General features: G+C 43.1%; 1 pseudogene; it reads right to left on the bottom strand.

Annotated features, from left to right (window-relative positions):
* Positions 1-14,832: 14,832 nt before the first annotated feature.
* LOC119542890 lies at positions 14,833-15,350 on the bottom strand (annotated as a pseudogene).
* Positions 15,351-24,596: the final 9,246 nt, after the last annotated feature.

Raw genomic sequence — 24,596 nt, forward strand, 5'->3', positions numbered from 1 at the left:
TCTCCAACTTCCCTTCTCCTCATGTCACTCTCTCATAGGCAACCCTATTTTATTTGTCTTTATATCACTCATTTCTCTTGATAATTTGTTTTGTTTTTTTTTAAATTTATTGTTCATCTCTCACTTTTCCTTGTAAGGAAATGAAAGCAGGGGCACCTTGTCTTCTTTTTTGCCATTCTGTCCCTAGTATATAGAAAAGTGTCCAGTAGTCCTCTCAAAAAATATTGCTAAATGAATAGATGGATACTGCCTGCTCTCTTCCCTAGAAATCCTAGTCTCCTCTTTCCAACTTTGCTGTGGTACCAACCCATAGAGGGCCATTCTGAACTCTCCTGGTACTACAGAATATCAAAATAAGACTGCTTTAATGTCTGTGTTACATGAGGCCTGAAAGAGTAGGTCAATAATAGGCCTGAGAAGATAGGCCCAAAATATCTCCCCATTCTGAAATGAGGTGCTATGCCACCTAAGCAGTTTTTCTGTACCTCATCAGACCACCCTCCTCACCAGTGGGGAGGAGTAAGGATGCTTGCTCTTCATTCAATCCTAGTTCAGGGGCTTCATTGAATAGAGCAGAACCACTCTGTGGACTGAGTCTGACACATGGTTGTGGCTAGAATTGCTTGCTATGCTGGTATAGACAGGAGAGGTGATTCATGGGGGCTTGAGGGGATGAATGAGAGTTTGTCAGAGTAAAGGATTACAGGCAGAGTGTTTTCTGTGGATCATGTGTGTGCCAGATATGGGTCTTGCTGAGGGAGAAAGCTGGCCAGAGCAGGGTATTTCTTTATACTGCCTGAGAGGGCCACGTGGAAGGGGCAGGAAATCTCAGCCAGATACTGAGGGAGGAAATATTAGTAACCCATCTGAAGCAAGGCATTCTGTGTTCCAAGGGAACTGCAGGTAAGCGGTCTCCAGAGGTATATCGGAGCATATCTGAAATACTAACAAAAATGCCCTTCAGAGAAACTGTCCTAAAAGTACCTACTAGCCTCAAAGAGTACCGACACTAGCTTATAACACTACCAGTCAAGTTGTTCCTTTCCTGTTTCCATCAGAGATAGGCTAGTTCTGGTAACAGATTAACTACTAAATTTCAATGTCTTAATAAAGTAATGGTTTATTTTATGTTTACATGAAGTCTATGCAAGTGAAGAGGCCCTCCTTCATCTCGTGGCAGGGAAGAGGGCCAAGGAGGGGGCACACTGTCTCTTAACTGCCTTGATCCAGAGGTGACACATGTAACTTCCACTCACGTGGCCAGAATAAGTCATATGGCCCAAACCTAACTGTAAGTGTGGTGGTTTGGAGTTATGTACCCCAGAAAAGGCCATGTTCTTTTAATCCATTCCTGTGGGTACATACATATTGTTAGTGGGACTTTTTGGTTAGTTTATTTCAATTGAGATGTGACCCAGGTTATATATGGGGGTCTTAATCCTTTTATTGGAGTCCTTTATGAAGATAAAAGACAGAGAAACACCCAGAGAAGTTTAGAGAGAAAAGCCCCAGAGAAGCTAAGAGAGGACCTACAGAGGAAGCCACTGGAATCAGAAGCTGAAAGCATTGAAACCCGGGGAGAGAAGGACAAGCAGACTATGTTACTTCCCATGTGACAGAGGTGTCCCCGATGCCAGCAGCCTGTCTTCAGAGTCCAGGTATCATCCTGTTGATGCCTTAATTGGGACAATTTCATGGCCTAAGAACTATAAATTGTAAGTTAATAAATCCCCATTGTAAAAGCTAATCCATTTTGGGTATATTGTATTTCAACAGCTTTAGCAAATCTAAACAGTAAGGGAGGCTGGAAATGAAGAGGAGCACATGAAATATTTGATGAGCACAACTTCTTCCTCACTGTTCTCCTTCTCCCTACCTTCCAATCCTTTAACCTGGAGGTAAGACAAATATTCAGTCTGTACACAACAGTGTGGCCATACTGGCTGCTAAAATTCTTTGAAATCCAGGTGATACCATTATTTCTACTTTTATATACATTTGAAAATTATCCTAATGAGAAGTACAGGCCAAGTTTAGAGTTTGACAATTAAACAGGATTAGTCTTTTTTTTTTTTTCAATCCTTTATTAAGCACTTATATTCCAGGGCCTTTACAAATGTTTTCTTTTTAAATCCTCACAAGTCTGTGAATAGGCACGATCAGTATCCTCATTTTACAGAAAAGGACAATAAAGCACAGAAGATGAAATCTCTTGTACAAGGATGTAGATCTGGTAAACAACTTCATGTTAATTGCAATTGCCTATTAGTTGTTTGGCTTCTGCAATAGAATAGGAGCTTTTGGGATGAAGGGATCACTTTCTGTTTGTTTTTGTACATTCAGGATCCATCTCAGGGCTTGGCATGAAATAAATATGCAATAAATGGTAGGCCAATTATTTTTGTTACCAAAATGGGACTATAGTATGACTTGAAGTGACTTAGATTGACAAATTTTTAATTATTTGAGGGAGGTTGGAAGAACAAAGTCTCACTTATTTCAACACAGAGGGGGTAGTTATTTCTTAGTGCACCCTTTACATACCTCTTGTTCTCTATTGACACTTAGCTGGGTGATAATTTTGTGGACTAAGTCAAATGCTACCTCCTCAGTGGAACCATTCCAGAGCACTGGAGCTAAAATAAGTTCCTACTTTTAACCTCACAATTCCCCATTTAACCACATTCAGATATATATTTTAGTGCTGTTAATTACGTTAGCAATATTGTACCATCATCACCACCATCCATTTCCAAAACATTCCCATCATTCCAAATAGGAAACCTGTGCATTTTAAGCCCTAACTTCTCATTCCCTATCCACCCCAGCCCCTGGTAACCTATATTCTAGATTCTGACTCTGTTTGTTTATTCTAATTATTTCATAGTGAGATCATATAATATTTGTCCTTTTGTGTCTGGCTTATTTCACTCAATATAATGTCTTCAGAGTTCATCCATGTTGTCACATGTATCAGGACTTCATTCCTTTTTACAGCTGAATAATATTTCATCATATGTATATAGCACATTTTGTTTATTCATTCATTGGTTCATGGACATTTAGGGCTTCCAGATTTTGGCAATTGTGAATAAATATCGCTATGAACATCAGTGTGCAGATCTCTGTTTGAGACTCTGCTTTGAATTATTCTGTGTTTATACTTAGTAGTGGGATCGTTGGGTCATATGGTAATTCTTTTTTTTTTTTTCTTGCGATTTTATTGAGATATAGTCACATACCATACAATCATCCAAAGTGTGTGTTCTGGTTTGCTAATGCTGCTGTTTTGCAAAACACCAGAAATGGATTGTCTTTTATAAAGGGGGTTTATTTGGTTACAAAGTTACAGTCTTAAGGCCATAAAGTCCAAGGTAAGGCATCAATGATAGGGTGCCTTCACTGGAGAAAGGCCATTGGCATCCAGGAAACCTCTGTTAGCTGGGAAGTTACGTGGCTGATATCAGCTTGCTTGTAGGTTGCATTTCAAAATAGCATTCTCCAAAATATCAGTGTCAGCATTCAACAGCTGTCTTCAAAATGTCTATCTCATCGTGGGACAGAGAACATCTTCTTGACCAAAAGGGGGATGTGAAAGGAAATGAAATAAGCTTCAGTGGCAGAGAGAATCCAAAAGGAGCCGAGAGGTCACTCTGGTGGGCACTCTTACGCACACTTTAGACAACCCTTTTTAGGTTCTAAAGAATTGGGGTAGCTGGTGGTGGATACCTGAAACTATCAAACTACAACCCAGAACCCATGAATCTCGAAGACAGTTGTATAAAAATGTAGCTTATGAGGGGTGACAATGGGATTGGAAAAGCCATAAGGACCACACTCCACTTTGTCTAGTTTATGGATGGATGAGTAGAAAAATAGGGGAAGGAAACAAACAGACAAAGGTACCCAGTGTTCTTTTTTACTTCAATTGCTCTTTTTCACTCTAATTATTATTCTTGTTATTCTTGTGTGTGTGCTAATGAAAGTGTCAGGGATTGATTTGGGTGATGAATGTACAACTATGTAATGGTACTGTGAACAATCGAAAGTACGATTTGTTTTGTATGACTGCGTGGTATATGAATATATCTCAATAAAATGAAGATAAAAAAAAAATCAGTGACTAATGAAATCTAAAAGATGTCTTGTAATAAGTATAAAATAAAAATTCTAAGTGAAAAAAAAAAATGTCTATCTCAGCAGCAGCTAGGAGTGAGCTCCTTCTGTCTGAGCTTTTATAAGGTTCCAGTGAACTAATCAAGGCCCACACTGAATGGGGGGGCAGGCCTCCATGTAAATTATCTAATCAGAGTTATCACCTGCAGTTGGGTGGGTCACATCTCCATGGAAACAACCTAATCCAAAGTTTCCAACTTAATCAACACTACTATGTCTGCCCCTACAAGACTGCATTAAAGAATATGGCTTTTTTCTGGGGGACATAATATATACAAACCAGCACAGTGTACAATCAGTTGTCCACAGTATCATCGTATAGTTGTGCATTCATCACCGCAGTCAATTTTTGAAGATTTTTGTTACTCCAAATAATAATAATAATAATAAGAAGAAGAATAAAAATAAAAGGAGAAAAGAACACCCAAAACAATCCAGCTTCCCCATCCCGCCATTATTCATTTACTTTTTTGACCTCATTTTTCTACTTTTCTGTCCATACACTGGATAAAGGGAGTGTGAGCAACAAGGTTTTCTACAATCACATAACTACAGTGTACAAGCCATATACTTATACACTCATTTTCAAGAAACAAACCTACTGGGTTGCAGTTCAACAGTTTCAGATATTTCCTTCCACCTATTCCAATACACTAGAAACTAAAGAGGGATATTTGTATAACAAATAAGAATAACCTCTAAAATCACCTCTTGATTCTATCTGAAATCTCTCAGACCTGGAAACTTTATTTTGTTTCATTTCTCTTCTCCCTTTTGGTCAAGAAGGCTTTGTCAATTCCATGATGCTGGGTATAGACTCATCCCCAAGAGTCATGTCCCATGTTGCCAGTGAGATTTACACTCTTGGAAGTCATGTCCCAACTAGCAGTGAGAGCAGTGAGTCCACCTGCAAGTTGGCTTAGAGAGAGAGGCTGCATCTGAGCAACAAAAGAGGTTCTTTGGGGGTGACTCTTAGGCACAATTGTAAGTAAGCATAGCCTCTCCTTTGCAGTAACAGGCTTCATAAAGACAAGCCCCAAAATTGAGGGCTCAGCCTACTAAATTGGTAGTCCCCAATGTTTTCAAGAATATAAGGAATTCCCCAGATGAGTAAATGTAATATTTCCATATTTTCCCCCAGTACCTCAAGGGGGAAGAAGTATTTTCAAATACTTCTTTAGCCTCTGCTCAGATTGCTCTGGGATGTATTGGGGCTTCACACTAACCTGTACAAACAAACTAGGTCTCACTCCCTACTCAAGGTTCCATGTAATTGTGGTGTTTGAATAAACTGACCAAGCAAGTTAGATTATACAGCATTCTAAAGAAAATGAAGATTTTCCACCAAATAAACATCAATTCCTTTGGTCTCACACAGAAGCTGAAGTTTTAAAACACAGTCAATATCATCCTCTACCCTTTAGTCTGATTTACTTTAGTCCTAACCAAGACCATTTCATTCATGTCTCTAATTGAATTTTGATCCCTTTTTTAGCTACTTTAACATTTGCTGTATGGGGTAATGTTGACATTTATAGCTACCAAACTCTAGCTCTAAGTCTCAGATGTCACCCAGATACCTGAAATTCCAGGGAGGGACTAGGTTATACATAAGAGCTCAGCATCTCAGAATCTAGAAATAAACATTACAACTCAAGAATAGAGGAAACTGCTATAAGAGCTTACAATCTAGGAGCCATTACAAGAAGCTTTCCCCTGATAACCTGTGCTCTTAGATCCAGTTCTGAGAGTTTGCCCATTATAGTTAGTCCATATTAGTGAGATGTTATAATGTCTGTCTTTTCATTTCTGGCCTATTTCACACAACATACTGTCCTCAAGGTCTGTTTACCTAGTTGCTTACCTCACGACTTCATTTCTTCTTATGGTCACTCAATATTACATTGTTTATACACCACAACACCACAGTTCACCATTCTTTTCATCAGTCCATGTACCCTTAGACCACCTCCATCCATATGGTAATTCTATACCCTACTTTCGGAGGAACCTCCAAACTGTCTTCTACAGCAGCTGCACCATTTTACATTGCTGCTAGCAATGAATGAGTGTTTCTATTTCTCCAATCCCCTTCAACACTTGAAATTTTCTTTTTTCTTTAAAATAGTAACCATTCTACTGGGTGTGAAATGTTACCTTGTGATTTTGATTTGCATTTCCCTAATAGATAGTGAGGTTGAGCATCTTTTCATGTACTTTTTAGCCATTTGTATATCCTCTTTTGAGAAATATCTGTTCAAGTATTGTCCGTTTTAAAACTGGGCTGTTTGTTTTTTCTTATTGTTTGAGTTATAAGATTTTTGTATATATTATGGATATTAAACCATTTTTGGGTACGTGGTTTCCAAATATTTCCTCCCATTGAGTAGTTTGTCTTTTCACTTTGTGACAAAGTCCTTTCATGCACACAAGATTTTAATTTTGAGGAGGTCCCATTTATCTATGTTTTCTTTCATGGCTTGTGCTTTGGGTGTAAAGTTTAAGAAACCATTGCCTAACACAAGATCCTGAAGATGCTTCCCTACATTTTCTTCTAGAAGCTTTATACTCCTGGTTCTTATATTTAGGTCTTTGATCCATTTGACTTAATTTTTGTACGTGGTGGGAGATAGGGGACTTCTTTAATTCTTTTGAATATGGATATCCAGTTTTATAGCCCCATTTGTTGAAGAGACTATTCTTTATCCTAATAGAGTGGATTTGGCAGCCTTGTCAAAAATCAATTGGCTATAGATATGAGGGTCTGTTTCTGAACTCACAGTTCAATTCCACTTGTTGATATTATCTATCCTTGTGCAGTAGCATTCTGTTTTGACCACTGTAGCTTTGTAATATGCTTTAAAGTCAGGAAGTTGAATCCTCCGTCTTTGTTCTTCCTTTTCAATATGTTTTTGGCTATTTGTGGTCCATTACTCTTCCAAATATATTTGATAATTGGCTTTTTACATTTATGCAAAGTATGCTGTTGAATTTTGATTGGGATTGTGTTGAATCCTTAATTCATTTTGGTTAGAATTGACACCTTAACAATATTTAGTTTTCTAACCCATGAACATGGAATGTCCCTCGTTTATTTAAATCTTCTATGATTTCTTTTAGCAATGTTTTGTGGTTTTCTGTTTATAAGTCCTTAACATCCTTAGTTAGATTTATCTCTACATATTTGATTCTTTTAGTTGCTATTGTAAATGGATTTTTTCTTGATTTCCTCCTCAGATTACTCACTACTAGTGTATAGAAACTACTGATTTTTGCGTGCTGATCTTGTATCTGCCACTTTGCTGAATTCATTGGCTCTAGTAGCTTTTATTTTTTGTAGATATTTGGGACTTTCTATATATAGGATCATGTCATCTGCAAATAGTGAAAGTTTTACTTCTTCATTTCCAATTTGGATACCTTTTATTTCTTTTTCTTGCCTAATTACTTTGGCAAGAACTTCCAGTAAAATGTTGAATAACAGTGGTGACAGTGGGTCTCTTTGTCTTGTTTCTGATCTTAGAGGAAAGAGTTCAGTCTTTCTTCATTGTGTATGATGTTAGCTGTGAGGTTTTCATACATCCCCTTTATCATGTTGAGGAATTTTCCTTCTATTACATTTTTCTAAGTGTTTTTATAAAGAAAGGATGCTGAATTTTGTCAAATGCCTTTTCTGCACCAATCAAGATGATCATGCTTTTTTCCCTTCATTTTGTTAATGTGGTGTATTACATGAATTGATTTTCTTATGTTGAACCATCTTTGCCTATGTGGTATTAATCCCACTTGTTCATGGTGTATAATTCTTGTAATGTGCTGTTGGATTTGATTTGCCAGTATTTTTTTTTTTTTTGAGAATTTTGGCATCTATATCCATAAGTGATATTGGCCTATAATTTTCTTTTCTTGTAGTATCTTCATGTGGCTTTGGTGTTAGGGTGATGTTGGCCTTGTAGAATGAGTTAGGTAGTGTTCCCTCCTGTTGAATTTTTTGGAAGGGTTTAAACAGGATTGGTATTAAATCTTCTTGGAATGATTGGTAGAAATTCACTGGTGAAGGTATCTGGTCCTGGGCATTTCTTTGTTGGAAGGTTTTTGATGACTGATTCAATCTCTTTACTTGTAATTTGATCTGTTATTGTCTTCTACTTCTTCTAGAATCAGTGTCGTTCTCCATGTGTTTCTAGGAATTTGTCCATTTCATCTAGGTTTTCTGATTTTTTGGCATACAGTTGTCCAAAGTATCCTCTTATCATCCTTTTTATTTCTGTGGGGTCAGTTGTAATGTCTCCTCTCTCATTTCTGATTTTGTTTATTTGCATCCTCTCTTTTTCTTTCTCAGTCTAGCTAAGTATTTGTCAATTTTGCTGATCATTTCAAATAACCAACCCTTGATTTTGTTAATTCTCTATCATCCTTTTATTCTCAATTTCATTATTTCTACTCTAATCTTTGTAATTTCTTTCCTTCTTGTTTGGTGTTAGTTTGCTCTTCTTTTTCTAATTCCCCCAGGTGTACAGTTAGGTCCTTGAAGTAGCTATTTCTTCTTTTTTTAATGTAAGTGTTTAGGGATATAAAATTTCCTCTCAGCCCTGCTTTTGCTGCATACCATGAATTTTGATATGTTGCTATGCTGGTTTGAATCTATTATGTACCCAAGGAAAGCCATGTTCTTTTAATCCAATCTTGTGGGTGCAGATTTATTGTGGGTGGGACCTTTTGATTAGCTTGTTTCCATGGAGATGCAATCCCACCCATTCAAGGTGGGTCTTAATCATCTTTACTGGTATCCTCTGTGAGAGGATAAAAGGCAGAGACATTTTGAAGAAAGCTAAGAGATGCTTAGAGAGAAAATGCCCAGAGAGATTTTGGAGACAGCCATTGAAACCAGAATCAGGGGAGTAGCTAAGAGATGAAATCCAGAGTTTGCACTGGAGAAGCTAAGAGAGGAACCCCAGACGCTTAGAGAAAACCCCCCTGGGAAAAACAAGCCAGGACATGGGAGCTGAGAAAGAAGCTGAGAAAGGAGCTGAGAAAGAATCCCAGAGACATTTTGGAGAAATCATTGGAAACCAGAAGCTAGCTCCAGGAGAGGCCCAGCAGGCTCCGGTCATGTGCCTTCTCATGTTGCGGGATACTGATTACGTGCTTCGACTTGGTGGGCCTGGGCTGGGGGACCTGATCAGCCCCTGGGGAGGGTGGTGGGCATGGGTGACAGCGCCCTCCACAGCCCCCCAGGCCTGAGAAAGTGAGGCCGGAGGCAGGCCCCATTTCCTCACCCAAAATACCACCGTTAGGGGAGGCTTGCCGGAGGGAACCGCCTTTTCCCCACCCCCTTATCTTGCCCGCACACCCCCCGTTGCCAGAGCAACTCCCGCCACCACCAGTGCGCATACACTGTTGCCAGACACCGTTGCCAGAGCAACTCCCGCCCCTTTTCAAACAACCTCCGCGCCCTCTTAGAACCAATCCTAACCTCCGCACCCTCTCAGAACCAATCCTAGCCTTTATCCCCTCAGCATTGGCTTGTAACAACCCCCGCCCTCTATGCCAGCCTATATAACCTGTGCTCACCCCTAATAAATGCTCTTGGCTTTACCCTCCTGAAAAAAGCGTCCCGCCTGTTCCTTTCTCGCCGCCCTCCATACCTTGCACGCCACCGCCGGGGACCTGGCCAAGTCTCCCGCCTCGCCCTCGCCTCCGGGAAAGAGCCCCTGCCGCCGGTACCCTCCAAGCAACGCCGAGAGCCGAGGGTTCAGCAACCGGCCGCCATCCCCCCAGACGATTTAACTGCGACCGCACATGTGATAGAGGAACCCCAGATGCCATTGGCCTTTCTTCAGAGAAAATATTGTCCTATTGATGCCTTAATTGAGACATTTTCATGACCTTAGATTTGTAAATTTGTGAACTAATAAACCCCCATTGTAAAAGCCAGTCTGTTTCTGGTATTTTGCATTCAGCAGCTTTAGCAAACTGGAACAGTTGTGTTCTCATTTTCATTCATTTAAAGATATTTACTGATTCTCTTTCAATTTCTTTTTTGACCCATTGATTTTTTAAGAGAGTATTATTTAACTTCCATATATTTGTGAATTTTCCTGTTTTCCATTTGTTATTGATTTCAGCTTCATTTCATTAGGGTCTGAGAAGATGCTTTTTATAATCTTAAGCTTTCTAAATTTATTGAGATTTGTTTGTGGTCCAACATGTGTTCTATCCTGGAGAATAATCCTTGTGTTCTGTCTATTGATCAGAGTGGTGCATTGAAGTCTCTGTTATTGTAAAGGCACCTATTTTTTTTTCCTTCAGTTTTTCTAGTGTTTTGGGGCACCATGGTTAGATGCATAAATATTTATCACTGTTATTTCTTCTTGGTAGATTGCCCCTTTTATTAATATATGGTGTTCTTCCTTGTCTTTTATAACTGCTTTTGATAAAAAGTCCATTTTGTCCAGTATTTGTGTAGCTACCCCAGTTGTTTTTTTATGGTTACTATTTGCATGGAATACCTTTTCCCATCCTTTCACTTTCAACCTATTTGTATCTTTGGGTCTAAGGTAAATTTCTTGTAAACAACATGTAGTCAGATCATGCTTTTTATATCCATTTTGCCAATCTGTGTCTTTTGACAATTATTATTTTTAAGTTCAATTTTATTGAGAAATATTCACACACTATGTAATCCATCCAACTTATACAATCAATGGCTCATAGTATCATCACATAGTTATGCATTCGTCATTACAGTCAATTTTAGAACATTTTCATTACTCTAAAAAAAGACATAAAAATAAAAAAGAAAACCCAAAACATCCCATACCCCTTATACCGTCCTATTATTTTTTTAATGGTTTTATTCACACACCATACAATCCATCCTAAATGTCCAATCAATGACTTTTTTTTTAAATTTTATTTTGAAATAAATTCAAACTTACAGGAACAGTTGCAAAAACAATATGAACCCCATACACAGAACTCCAGCATACCTCGACCTCCCTCTCCTGATACCCTGATCCATCAGCTTTAACATCCTGTCACACCACCACTTATTTCTTCCCCTCCCTCCCTATCTATCATCCATCATCTGTTGCTCTGTCTGCTGAACATACGGGAGCAAGCTGTACATATCCTTGAACAAACACCGTAATTCACATATACATTTCCCATGAACAAGAACATTCTTTTATACAATCCCATTAAGCGCAGCTAAGAAGTTCAAGAAATTCAACATTGATACGAAGCTTACATTCTATATTTCCTTTTTTTTCTTTCTTTTGTCCCAACTGTGTCCCTTTGAGCTTCCTCTCCTTCATTTTTAGATCCCATCCAGGATCATCCTTGGAATTTAATTGTCTTTATCTATTTAGACTGTCTTTTTTTTTTTTTTCCAATTGTGAAAACATATATACAGCCTAAATCTTCCCATTCCAACCCCTCCCTAGCATTCCATTAATGGGATTAATCACATTTAGAATGTTGCAATGCTTTCACCTTCCAACCATCCATTACTAGAAATTTCCCTCCACCCCTAAAAGAAACCCTACACTCCTTTCTTAATTCCCCATTGCCCCTTCCCCCACTTCTCGTAACCCATACTCCACTTTTCATCTCTATGGTCATATTCTCTGATACTTTCTTTGTGTTTACTGTGGGGCTTAAATTTAACCTCTTAAGTCTATAACCATCTTGTTTTTCTTTAATACCAACTTAACTTCAATAGAACACATAAACTATGTTCCTTTATTCCTCCATTCCCCCACCTTTATGTAGTTCTTGTCAAAAATTACATATTTTACATTGAGTCCAAAAGCACTGATTTATCATTACAGTTTATGTATTTTAGATCCCGTAGGAAGTAAATAGTGGAGTTACAAATCAAAAATACAGTAGTATTGGTATTTATATTTACCATGTGATCTTTACTGGAAATCTTTATTTCTTCATGTGATTCATGTTTCAGTCAATTGTTTAGTGTCCCTTCCTTTCAGCCTGCTCAATTCCCTTCAGCATTTCTTATAGGACTGATCTACTGGTGATGAAGTTCCTCAGCTTTTGATTATCTGGGAATGTTTTCATCAACCCCTCATTTTTACCCTCCAGGTGTTTGTGAATTTTCTGATGGTTATTGACTTCTATTTGTATTCCATTGTGGTCAGAGAATGTGCTTTGAGTAAATTCAATTTTTTTTTTTTTTTAATTTATTGAGGCTTGTTTTAGGTCCTGGCGTATGGTCTATTCTGGAGAAAGTTCCATGATCATTAGAGAAGAATGTGTGTCCTGGTGATTTGGGATGTAATGTTCTATATATGTCTATTAAATTTCTCTCTCTCTCTCTCTCTCCTTTCTTTGTTTCTCTGTCAGTAGGGCTCCCTTTAGTATCTGAAGTAGGGCAGGTCTTTTATTAGCAAAATCTCTCAGCATTTGTTTGTCTGTGAAAAATGTAAGCTCTCCTTCAAATGTGAAGGAGAGTTTTGCTGGATAAAGTATTCTTGGTTGGAAATTTCTCTCTCTCAGAATTTTAAACATATCATGCCACTGCCTTCTCGCCTCCATAGTGGCCACTGAGTAGTCACTACTTAGTCTTATGTTGTTTCCTTTGTATGTGGTGAATTGCTTTTCTCTTGCTGCTTTCAGAACTTCCTCCTTCTTTTCAGTATTTGAGAGTCTGATCAGAATGTGTCTTGGAGTGGGTTTATTTGGATTTATTCTATTTGGAGTTCACTGGGCATTTATGGTTTGTATATTTATATTGTGTAGAAGGTTTGGGAAATTTTCCCCAACAATTTCTTTGAATACTCTTTCTAGACCTTTACTGTTCTCTTCCCCTTCTGGGAAACCAATGAGTCTTAAATTTGGACGTTTTATTTTATCTATTGTATCCCTGAGATCCATTTTGATTTTTTTGTTTTTTTCTCTCCATTCTTTCTTTTGTTCTTTCATTTTCCATTCTGTGGTCCTCAAGGATACTGAGTCATTGTTCAACTTCCTCTAATCTTGTATTATGAGTATCCAATGTCTTTTTAATTTGGCCAACAGTTTATTTTATTTCCATAAGATCTATTTTTTTTATTTACTCTTGCAATTTCTACTTCATGCTTTTCTAGGGTCTTCTTTATATCCTTTATATCCTGTGCCATGCTCTTCTTCATGTCCTTTATATCCTGTGCCATGCTTTCATTGTTTGACTTTAGTTCTTTGATTAATTTTGTCTCTTCTGATCTTTTGATTTGAGTGTTTGGGTTTGGTTATCCATATCATCTGGTTTTATCATATGCTTTAAGTTTTTCTGTTGTTTTTGGCCTCTTGGCATTTGCTTTACTTGATAGGGTTCTTTCAGGGTCTATAAAATACCAACCTCTAATTTGTCAGATCTACAGCTTGGTAGCATACACATTCTCTAACTAACCAGCAGATGGCATCTGTGAGTCACCTATTCCCCTCAAGTCAGTTCTCCCCAACTTTGTCTTTGTGGTGTGTGGGGGTCTGATTCTTGTGCGGTTCAATTGGTGCACCAAGTTTTGGTGTGTTGTTGGTGCTGTCCGCCTTGAATGCGGGGCATGTGTCTGAGCGGTTAGGGAGGCAGGACAGCTTTAATAATCAAACCTCCTAGGTGTTCCCAGAGATTTAAGGCTGTTGCAAGAATCCACACCTTCACCTCAGTCCTGCCACAGATCGTCTCTGCAGCTGACCCACAAGTCCCTGGCACTGGCGTAGGGTCCCTGGGATTTCTGAGTGGGTCCTCCTTCTCCGCCATGTTCTTCCAGGACCCCTGTCGAGGGAAGGCTTTGCCACGTCACAAGTGTGCACTGGCCCTCCAGGGAAGCCCTGGGCTGCCGGGCTGTGCAGGGGCGTTCCCAGCCTGCTGTAAAGATGGTTGAATGGAGCATGTTAATTTTCCCCTTTTCGCACAGCTCCGCCTTCCCAGCTCCGGGACAATTAGCTGTGGGTGCCCTAAAGACCACTGTCCATGGCCAGTATTGTGGTGTGTGCGCAGTGCTGCAGGAATCAGTCCCCGTCACACTGGGTTTCTTGGTGTGGCTCTGGGCTGTGGGTCCAGCCCCGGGTGGGAGCATCCCCGGCCCACTGGGGAGATGGTTGCAAGGAGCGCAGTTTCTTTCTCCTTTTGGCTCCCCTCTGCCCCCCTGGCCCCGAGGCCATCAGCAGCGGGTGTAGGTAGGGCTATCCTCCACACCAGACACCGACGCGTTGGGAGAACCCGCTCCTGCCGTGCTTCAGTGCGCGGTTCTCATCATTGTATCCACAGTTGGTCCCAGGTTTTTTTTTGTTTGTTTTTTTTTTTAAAGAACTAGTCCATCTCCAAATACCAACCCATGGTTTCCCCACACCACAATGCGGCCACCGGACTTTCAGCCAGCTCACTCACTCATTTCAGAATGTAGACTCCTGGTTTCATCAAATGCACGGTCCCAGTGGATTTAGCAGACCTTGTCTGGGTGGTGCATTGCTGGAACTGGTATTCTGGGTCACTTTCTGGCTTTTATCTAGTATTTTTCACAGAGGTGTTTTTTTTTGCCCTGTCTTACCTAGCCGCCATCTTGGGTTCTCAATCAATGACTCTTGATAATCACATACAGCGTTATTTTCAATGGATGGATTTGTAAGACCTTGGGCTTGGGTCAGGCAGGGCTCCTAGTTGCTGGTCTTCTTTTGTTTCAGTCCAAGCTTTTTCCAAATTCTCTCAAGGACCACTGTTCCCATGAAGAAGGTTGTGGCACAATTTCCCTTATAACAATCTCTGTTATGATACACATACTTACGGAAATTTTTATTTAAAAACTCCTTGTAAAAGTCAGCCGTTTCCTTTGCATTCAGTGTTGCTTTTTAACTTGATCCAGCTCACATCCCAGGCCCATAGCTTTTAGCCTTGAGCAAATAAATTCTTCTTTTTCCTTACTCAAAGTCAAATTTTGGTTTGCCCAGAATTGTAAATTCCATTCTTGTGTTTCTCATTTTAATTTTCTCAACTTTTGTTCCAATGGTGATTCATTTGCAGAAATTCAACAGATCCAAGGTTTGAATTTTTATCTTGGGGTCCTATCCAATCAGGGCAATATTTTTTGGGGAGGGCAGAATCTTGAGATCTGTCTAGGCACTGCATCCCTGTGCTCCACACTATCCTCTGGGGCCGACCTGCAGCCAGTGCCCATGAAAGAGTGGGACAGAAGAGGGAGGAAGTCTTACCCTGGGCCACAGAGCCGCCATAGCCCCATGTCCACCTGGGTCCCGTAGCACACAACAGACGCGCAGTGGTGAGATCCATGGCAGACTTTTAATCCCCATTAATTACATGTGGACCTCATATTTTTCTCCTAAGACACCACTTGCAAACTTTATGATTCTTGCTATCCTCATTGTGAAAGGAGGAAGATATGTCCTGTGTGCACTCTGGCTGTTATCAAAGGCAGTTTATACTGCCAAATCAGAAGATGCTGCCATGTCTTATTTTTGAGAAGCTACTGATAATTTCATGTATAATTATAGTCACAAAGGAATTACATGAGATTTTGAGTAAGGGATAGTTTCTTTGCGGTTCTTCAGGATGGGATGGGAATTTAAGCCAAATGGCCAATTTTTGGTAACAAGGGTGGGGACTAGTCCTTATACCACCCTTTTTACTCAAGGACGCATCAGGGAATGGGAATGTGGTATAATGTGTAGATATTTTTTCATGACTTTTGTACTGTTTTGACTTAAATTTAAAGGTTGGTATTTTCTGATTGTTTCCAGATTTGGTTGGGGATCCATTTTGTGTTCTGAAGGCCTCTGTGTGCTAACTGGATACTTTCCCCAGAATTAGTATCTCTTCTCTCTCATTGTGAGAGTCAGCCTGTATCAGTGACCCACTGCCACAAACTACTGCAAAATTCGGTGGCTTAAAACAACAGGCATTCACTTAACTTATAAGTCCACAGATCAGAGACTGCTTGGCTAAGCAATTCTGATCTCAGCTGGTTTCACTCACGTCAGGTGGGCAACTGACTGTGACTGGGGCAACTAGGACGTGAGACTCAGCTCCTGCAGGCTAGCCCAGGCATGTTCTTATAGCAATAGCAGAAGCATGAAAGCAGAAGCACTGTTTCAAGGTTCTGTACACATCACATCTGTGGCTGAACCTTGAGAATTGCAAAGTCACATGGCCACAAGGCCTGGACACATGGGAGGTGAAGCATTGGGGCTATCAGTGCAATTAATTTACTGAATTGCCCTCACTCACCAAATACCCTCACATTGCAAAACAAAATGAACAAATGACCCATGGGTCAGATTCTTGGCTAGATTCTAATATGGAGGAATGGAAATTGTTCTCCTTGGTCCTCTTGGAGATCCTGTGCAATGTTATAGGAAGAGTATGGAATTGAAGCCAGAAGACTTGAGTTGGAATCCAGACTCTCTCACATCTTTGTGACTTTGGTCAACTCACTTCATCTCCATAAACTCAATTTGTAAAAGGTGGGTAATACTTATCTCATGGTATTATGAGGATCAAATTTGATGACTAGAATTTCTAAAGTGCTTGGTATTGTATCAGTTCAATAATTTTTTCCTTTATGCCAAAGATTGGGTATTTTCTATGTATGCAGTAGAGGAGAACTTCTTCTTCTTCTTCTTTTTTTTTTTTTTTTTTATTAAATTCAGTTTTATTGAGATATATTCACATACCATACAATCATCCATGGTGTACAATCAGCTGTTCACAGTACCATTACGGGATACTGATTACGTGCTTCAACCTGGCGGGCCTGGGCCGGGGGACCGGATCCACCCCTGGGGAGGGTAGTGGGTACGGGTGACAGCGCCCTCCACAGCCCCCCGGGCCTGAGAAGGTGAGGCCGGAGGCAGGCCCCAATTCCTCACCCAAAACCAACCGTTGGAGGAAGCTTGCCAGGTAAGACCGCCTCCCTCGTCTAACCACTCAACCCCTCCGTTACAATGCAATGTCCCCTACTGCCAGTGCACATGCACCAATCATTGTGCAACACCCAACAACCAACCTCCGCGCCCTCTCAGAACCAATCCAAGCCTTTAACCTCTACAGCTACCCCGCCCTCTAGACCGCCCGTTATAAGCTTGTACTCTCCCCTAATAAACTCTCTTGGTTTCTTCACCCTAAAAAGAAACGTGTCCCACCTGTTCCTTTCTCGCCGCCCTCCATACTTTGCACGCCTCCGCCGGGGACCTGGCCAAGTCCCCCGCCTCGCCCTCGCCTCCGGGAAAGAGCCCCCGCCGCCGGTACCCTCCGAGCAATCCTGAGAGCCTAGGATTTAGCGACCGGCCGCCACCCCCCCCCCAGACGAATCAATTGTGACCGCAACTGGCGCCCAACGTGGGGCACCCTGAGAGATTAAAAGCCGACCCTGGGATTCAAAGTCCTCTCCACGCAGCGGTCCAGTGAAACCACCCGCTTGCCCGGACGCCTCTCCAGCTCCCCTTCTCCTCGCCTGCAAAGTAAGGGCCGCCTCTCCCTCGCCGCCCCGCGGAGCTGCCTCTCCCTCGCCGCTCCACGTCTGGAGCCGCCTCTCCCACGCCGCTCCGCGCCCGGGCCGCTCTTCCTTTCCCGCATTAACCTAGCTTTTGCCCCCGACTACCTTTCGTCTTCTCTTCCTATGTCCCCCCATTCCTCCTAACACTCTTCCTCCAGTGGCTCTCCCTCTTCCCCTCCATTACTTTGCTGTGGTCCTTTGTGTCTTTGTTTCTTTGTTTGGCGCGGTGTGCCTCTTTGCGACCGCCCCCCCAAACTGCTCTCGCTACTAGAGGCTCCTGCCTTCTATTCTCGCCGTCTCCTTCGGCCTCGCGACCACGGTTTACCTCATTTTCTTTACTCAATAATCAACCCCCCTCTTTTTTTTCTTTTCTCACTCCGCTATGGGTAATCGTCTATCTGCACGCCAAGCACCCCAAGTTCGCGCTCTGGCTGGTCTCCTAGACACACATCGCTGTAAGGTGTCTGTCCGGCAGCTGCAAGTATACTGGGACCTCCTGCTGCCCTTTAACCCATGGCTCACCACTTGCCACCTTTGGGACCCCGTCACTTATGATCGCCTTGTTGATCGGGTCACCAACGCCATGGAACATGAGAACAAGCGCTTCCCTCCCGGCTTGCTCCCCACCTTAATAACCGTCCGCTCCTGCCTTCAAGGCTCCCTCCCCCCTGATCGAGGCCCCATTAAATCCAAGGAGGCCCTATCAACCCAGTCAACAGATTCAGACAGCGATACTAATGTAGACCACGATTCGGACACTGAATCCTTAGTCGAGCAAATTAACAACGCGCTCGAAGTCGCCCCCCGAAAACAAAGCAATACTAAGCCTCTCCTAAATGGCGAACTTCCTCCTTCTTCTTCCACTGAGGGGAGGAAGTGCTCTAGTGATGACGTCAGCCCTAAGCCGGGCCGGAAACCGCATGCGCTTTACCCCGCCCTTTCACAGGGCGGAGTTAGTCCGCCATCTTATGCCTTGGGCCCCGCCCTTTCACAGGACGGGGCTAGTCCACCATCTTATGCCTTAGCCACTCCCACCGCGCCGCCGTCTCGCGACGCTTGGGGCCTCCCACTTCCGCCTCCCCCTTCGGCGAGCTCCCCCTCGGAGCCGCTACCGGCAGCTGCCGCCGCTCCTCCCACCCTGCCGACTAACAACCCCTGGCTGCCTTCTACACCTCAAGGCAACCCTTGGGGCAACGCTCCCCCTACCCCCACTCCCGCGCCAAGCCCTCTGCAAGCGTGTCCTCCTTTCTCTCGTGCTTTTCGCTGCTTTCCTCTTAACCTTACCCCCACACCACAGAAACCATATGACTGGTATCCCATTGACTCAGATACTATCAAGCAGCTTCGCAGGGCCGTCAAGGAGGACGGGTTAGGTAGCCCATACACTTCCCAAATACTGCAGGATCTCGCCATGGACTTTTGCCTCCCCCAAGACTGGGCCTCGCTTGCCCGTTCCATTCTTAACCCCGGCCAGTTTGTTGATTGGCGTGCTCACTTCCAAGCGGAAGCAGCTAAGCAAAGCGAGCAAGACGCAGCCACTGAAGTCTATCATCACCCCGAAGCCTACTTGGGCACGGGAGCGTTTATAAATGCATCCGCCTATATTAATGCACCTGCCACCTTTTGGCCTATCCTTCGGGGAATCGCCTTACAAGCTTTTGCCAACTGCTCCGCCTGTCGGCCTAATAAATTCACCAAGCTCTTCCAGGAGCCGAGCGAGCCTTTCGCCACCTTTGTCTCCAGAGTCGAAGAAACCTGCGCTCGAAAGATAAGTGATCCCCAGGCCCAATATTACATGTGCCCATTCTCAAATCCTGGAAAATCGTACTGTAATTCCCCCAACGAGTACTACTGTGCATACTGGGGGTGTGAAACATTAGCCACTAATTGGAAGCCTCCTGTTCCTAATCATTACCTTACCTTAAAGTGGGCCCCTACAGGGTGCAAACTCCCTACAGTTAACTGGCTCGGCCAAGAAAGCGAGGGATCCTGCACACATCTTAATCTTACAGTGCAGCTCCCCACTGATCCCTCCTGGTTACTCGGTCGAACTTGGGGCTTCAGAATCTATGAAAAAGAAGCCGACCGAGGATCACTTATTCTCATAAAAAAGGAGGCTGTAAGCCAACCAGGCCAAAATACTGCATTAAGAACACCCTCTGGCATAGGTCCCAACCAAGTCATTAACCCCCTTTTTCCACAGCCCCCCAGCCGCACCTCGAGTACAAGCAGCACACCCGGAAACCGCACCTCAGCTGCAAACGGCGCGTCGCCAACACCACCACCCCAACCTCGTCCGCCCCCCGCCCGTTACTCCTCTCCCCTCCTCAGCCTTATCCAAGCAGCCTTCACCTCAGTGAATTCCTCCAACCCCAATCTTACCTCCTCTTGTTGGCTTTGCCTCTCCACTTCCTCCCCCCTGTATGAGCCAGTAGCCTCCAACCTCTCCTTTTCAGAAAACACAGAGGACAGCCCCTCGGAATGCAATTGGAATACCTCTGCCGTCCCCCTAACCTTTCATTCAGTCTCCTTTACAGGAAAGTGCATCCGCCCTCGCTCAAGTAACTCTCCCAACCTCACAGCTTGTACCAACTACTCATCTCCCAGCAGCTCTGCCAAATTTCTCATTCCTCATAACTCCTCCCAATGGCTCTGCTCCTCTACAGGGCTTACCCCCTGCCTTAACGTGCAAACCCTCAATACAACTAATGAAACTTGCCTCCTAATTGTCCTTATCCCTAGGGTCCTATACCACAGCGAGGAAGACTTCTTCCTCCGCCTGGAAAGAACTGCAGCTCCTGCCCCTCTGCAAAAGCGAGAGCCCATCACCGCCCTCACGATTGCCTCCCTCCTAGGTCTTGCAGGCGCTGGCACCGGAATCGCTGCGTTAGCCAGTCAAGGTTCCGCCCTAACTCACCTCCGGGCGGCTGTTAACGAGGACATTCGTCACCTACAAGACGCTATTTCCCATCTTAAAAATGCTGTCAATTCCCTCTCTGAGGTAGTGCTCCAAAACCGCCGAGGTCTCGACCTTCTCTTCCTCAAAGAAGGAGGCCTTTGCGCCGCCCTAGGAGAAGAGTGCTGTGTATATGCCAATTCCACAGGTCTCGCCGAGGACAGCCTAAAGAAGGTCCGAGAGGGACTGGAACAACGCAAAAGAGACCGTGAAGCCACCAGCTATTGGTCCCACATCTTTACCCCCCTCCTCCCTTACCTCCTCCCCCTCCTCGGCCCCCTACTAATGATTATTCTAGCTCTCACCTTAGGACCCTGCATTATCCGCAGAATTGTCCAGCTTGTAAGGAAACAAACGGATGCTATTTTTTCCTCGTTCGTGCAAGTCCAGTACCAGCGACTCGCCACCTCTGACGCTCCCTACTCCGAGATGACAACCAACCCTCCGCGACCTCACCGCCACCGGTCAACCCGCCGACCGCAAGGCCCTTCTCGATCACCTAAACATCGCACCAACCTCGAGCTCCAGCTTCTCTGAACCTCCAACTTTAAACCCCCCACCCTCGTCCATCCCGCAAGCAGCAAGGCCCCTGTCGAGCGCCCGGGCGCCACACCAACGCTGAGCTCCAGCCTCGCTGAGCCACCGTCAACCCCTTTTCCCCTCCCCGGCCTCCCCCTTCCCTCATCCCTTAGCGGACCTCTCCGGCAAGCTTCTTCCTTTAATTAGAAAAGAAGGGGGAATTGCGGGATACTGATTACGTGCTTCAACCTGGCGGGCCTGGGCCGGGGGACCGGATCCACCCCTGGGGAGGGTAGTGGGTACGGGTGACAGCGCCCTCCACAGCCCCCCGGGCCTGAGAAGGTGAGGCCGGAGGCAGGCCCCAATTCCTCACCCAAAACCAACTGTTGGAGGAAGCTTGCCAGGTAAGACCGCCTCCCTCGTCTAACCACTCAACCCCTCCGTTACAATGCAACGTCCCCTACTGCCAGTGCACATGCACCAATCATTGTGCAACACCCAACAACCAACCTCCGCGCCCTCTCAGAACCAATCCAAGCCTTTAACCTCTACAGCTACCCCGCCCTCTAGACCACCCGTTATAAGCTTGTACTCTCCCCTAATAAACTCTCTTGGTTTCTTCACCCTAAAAAGAAACGTGTCCCGCCTGTTCCTTTCTCGCCGCCCTCCATACTTTGCACGCCTCCGCCGGGGACCTGGCCAAGTCCCCCGCCTCGCCCTCGCCTCCGGGAAAGAGCCCCCGCCGCCGGTACCCTCCGAGCAATCCTGAGAGCCTAGGATTTAGCGACCGGCCGCCACCCCCCCCCCCCCAGACGAATCAATTGCGGCCGCATACCATCTTATAGTTGTGCATTCATCACCACAGTCAATTTTTGAACATTTTCCTTACACCAGAAAGAATCAGAATAAGAATGAAAAATAAAAGTAAAAAAGAACACCCAGATCATCCCCCCATCCCACCCTATTTTCATTTAGTTTTTGTCCCCATTTTTCTACTCATGCATCTATACACTGGATAAAGGCAGTGTGATCCACAAGGCTTTCACAGTCACACTGTCACCCCTTGTAAGCTACATTGTTACACAATCGTCTTCAAGAGTCAAGGCTACTGGGTTGGAATTTGATACTTTCAGGTATTTACTTCTAGCTATTCCAATACATTAAAAGCTAAAAAGGGTTATCTATATAATGCATAAGAATGTCCACCAGAGTGATCTCTCAACTCCATTTGGAATCTCTCAGCCACTGAAACTTTATTTCATTTCATTTCTCATCCCCCTTTTGGTCAAGAAGATGTTCTCAATCCCATGATGCTGGGTCCAGATTCATCCCCGGGAGCCATATCCTGTGTTGTCAGGGAGATTTACACCCCTGGGAGTCAGATCCCATGTAGGGGGAAGGGCTGTGAGTTCACCTGCCAAGTTGGCTTAGCTAGAGAGAGAGGGCCGCATTTGAGCAACAGAGGCACTCGGGGGGAGACTCTTAGGCACAATTATAAGCAGGTTTAACCTCTCCTTTGCAGTAATGAGCTTTAATAAGGGTAAGTCCCAAGATAGAGGGCTTGGCGTACCAAGCCATCAGTCCTCAATGTTTGTGAGAACATCAGCAACAATCCAGGTGAGGAAGTCCAACATTTCCTCATTTTCCTCCAGCTCCTCAGGGGGGCCCTGCATATATATTTTTATTCTCTGCCCAAATTACTTTGGGATGTGTCGCTATTTCACTCTAACCTATACAAACCTACCGTATCTCACTTCCTATTCAAAGTTCCATGTAATTGTGGTGTTTGAACAAACTGACTGTAGAAGTTATATTGTATAGAAAATATAGATCCTGCACCAAATAAACATCTCTTCCCTTGGTCTCACATGGAAGTTGAAGTTTTAACACAGTCAGTTTCAACCTTTACCCTTTGGCCCAGTTTGCCCTAGTCTTAATCAGATTAGATTTGCTTCATTCATATCTCTAATTGAAGTCTGGGCTGTTTTTCAGCCTTTTTTTTTTTTCTTTTTTCTTTAACAGTTGCTCTGTGTGCTAATATTGACGTTCATACTTGCTGAGCTCTAGCTCTGAGCTTCGGGTGTCACACAGATACCCAGTGTTCCAGAGACCAATCAGGTTATACACAAAGGGATCAGCATCTCAGAGTTTGGAGATAGCCATTACAATTCAGGAATAGATTTGACTGCTGTAAGAGCTTACAATCTAGGGACCATTACAATAATCGTTCCCCTGTTAGGTATGCTCTAAGATTCAATTCTGAGTTTACACATTGAAGTTAGTCCATACTGGTGAGGCATTACAGTGTTTGCCTTTGTTTTCTGACGTACTTCACACAAAATGCTGTCTCCAGGATCCATTCACCTCGCTACATGTCTCACAGTTTCACTCCTCGTAGTTGCTCAATATTCCATTGTATGTATACATCACAGTTCACCATTTTGTTCCTCAGTCCATGTACCCTTAGGCTACCTCCACCCATTGCAAATCATGAATACTGCCTCCATAAACACCAGTGTGCAAATGTCCATTCATGTTTCTGCTCTCAGATCTTCCAAGTACATTCCCCATAATGAGGTTGCAGGACCTTATGGTCCCCACATACTTAGCTTCTTGTGGAACCACCACACTGTCCTCCAGAAAGGCTACACCATTCTGCCTCCTCATTAACAGTAAATAGGTACATTCCTCTCTCCATGTTTTCTCCAGCACTTTTACCCCTATTTATATTTTTTCTACGTTTTTATAGAGATATATTCACATACCATACAATTATACACAGTGTACAGTCAGTTGTTTCATGGTATCATCATATAGTTGTATGTTTATCACCACAGTCAGCACTTGAACATATTGATTAATATGAAAAAGTTTTTTTTTTAGCGAATAATAAAAAAGATAATGAAAAGAAAAATAAAATGTCATACAGTACAATAGTAGGGACAGAAAACACCACTACCAAGAATCCCATATCCCTCCCTTATATTCCCTTCTCATACACATTTAGCTTTGGTATATTGCCTTTGTTACATTTAATGGACACATATTACAATGTTACTTTTGTCCATAGATTCTAGTTTGCTTTGATTATGTATTTTTCCCAAATACTATCCCTTTTCAACACTCTGCATGATTGACATTCATTTGTTCTCCCACATGTAAAAACATTTTTATATTTGTAAATTTAGTAACAGTCATTGGCTACTCCAGTTTTTGCCAAGTAGCACAGTCCCAGTCTTTTATCACCAATCTTTACCTCTGGTGTCATACATTCCCCTATCCCACCTCTTTCAGCTTTACTGACAGACATCTTTGTTCAGTGTACTTACAATATTGTGCTACCATCACAGTATTATGCTATTTCTGGATCTATACAATCAATCCTGCTGAACATTCTGTAGTCCTTCAGCAACAAATACCTGATCTCTACCCTCTTT

This window comes from Choloepus didactylus, chromosome 8, assembly GCF_015220235.1.
Source record: "Choloepus didactylus isolate mChoDid1 chromosome 8, mChoDid1.pri, whole genome shotgun sequence".
In the NCBI taxonomy this organism is placed as follows: domain Eukaryota; kingdom Metazoa; phylum Chordata; class Mammalia; order Pilosa; family Megalonychidae; genus Choloepus; species Choloepus didactylus.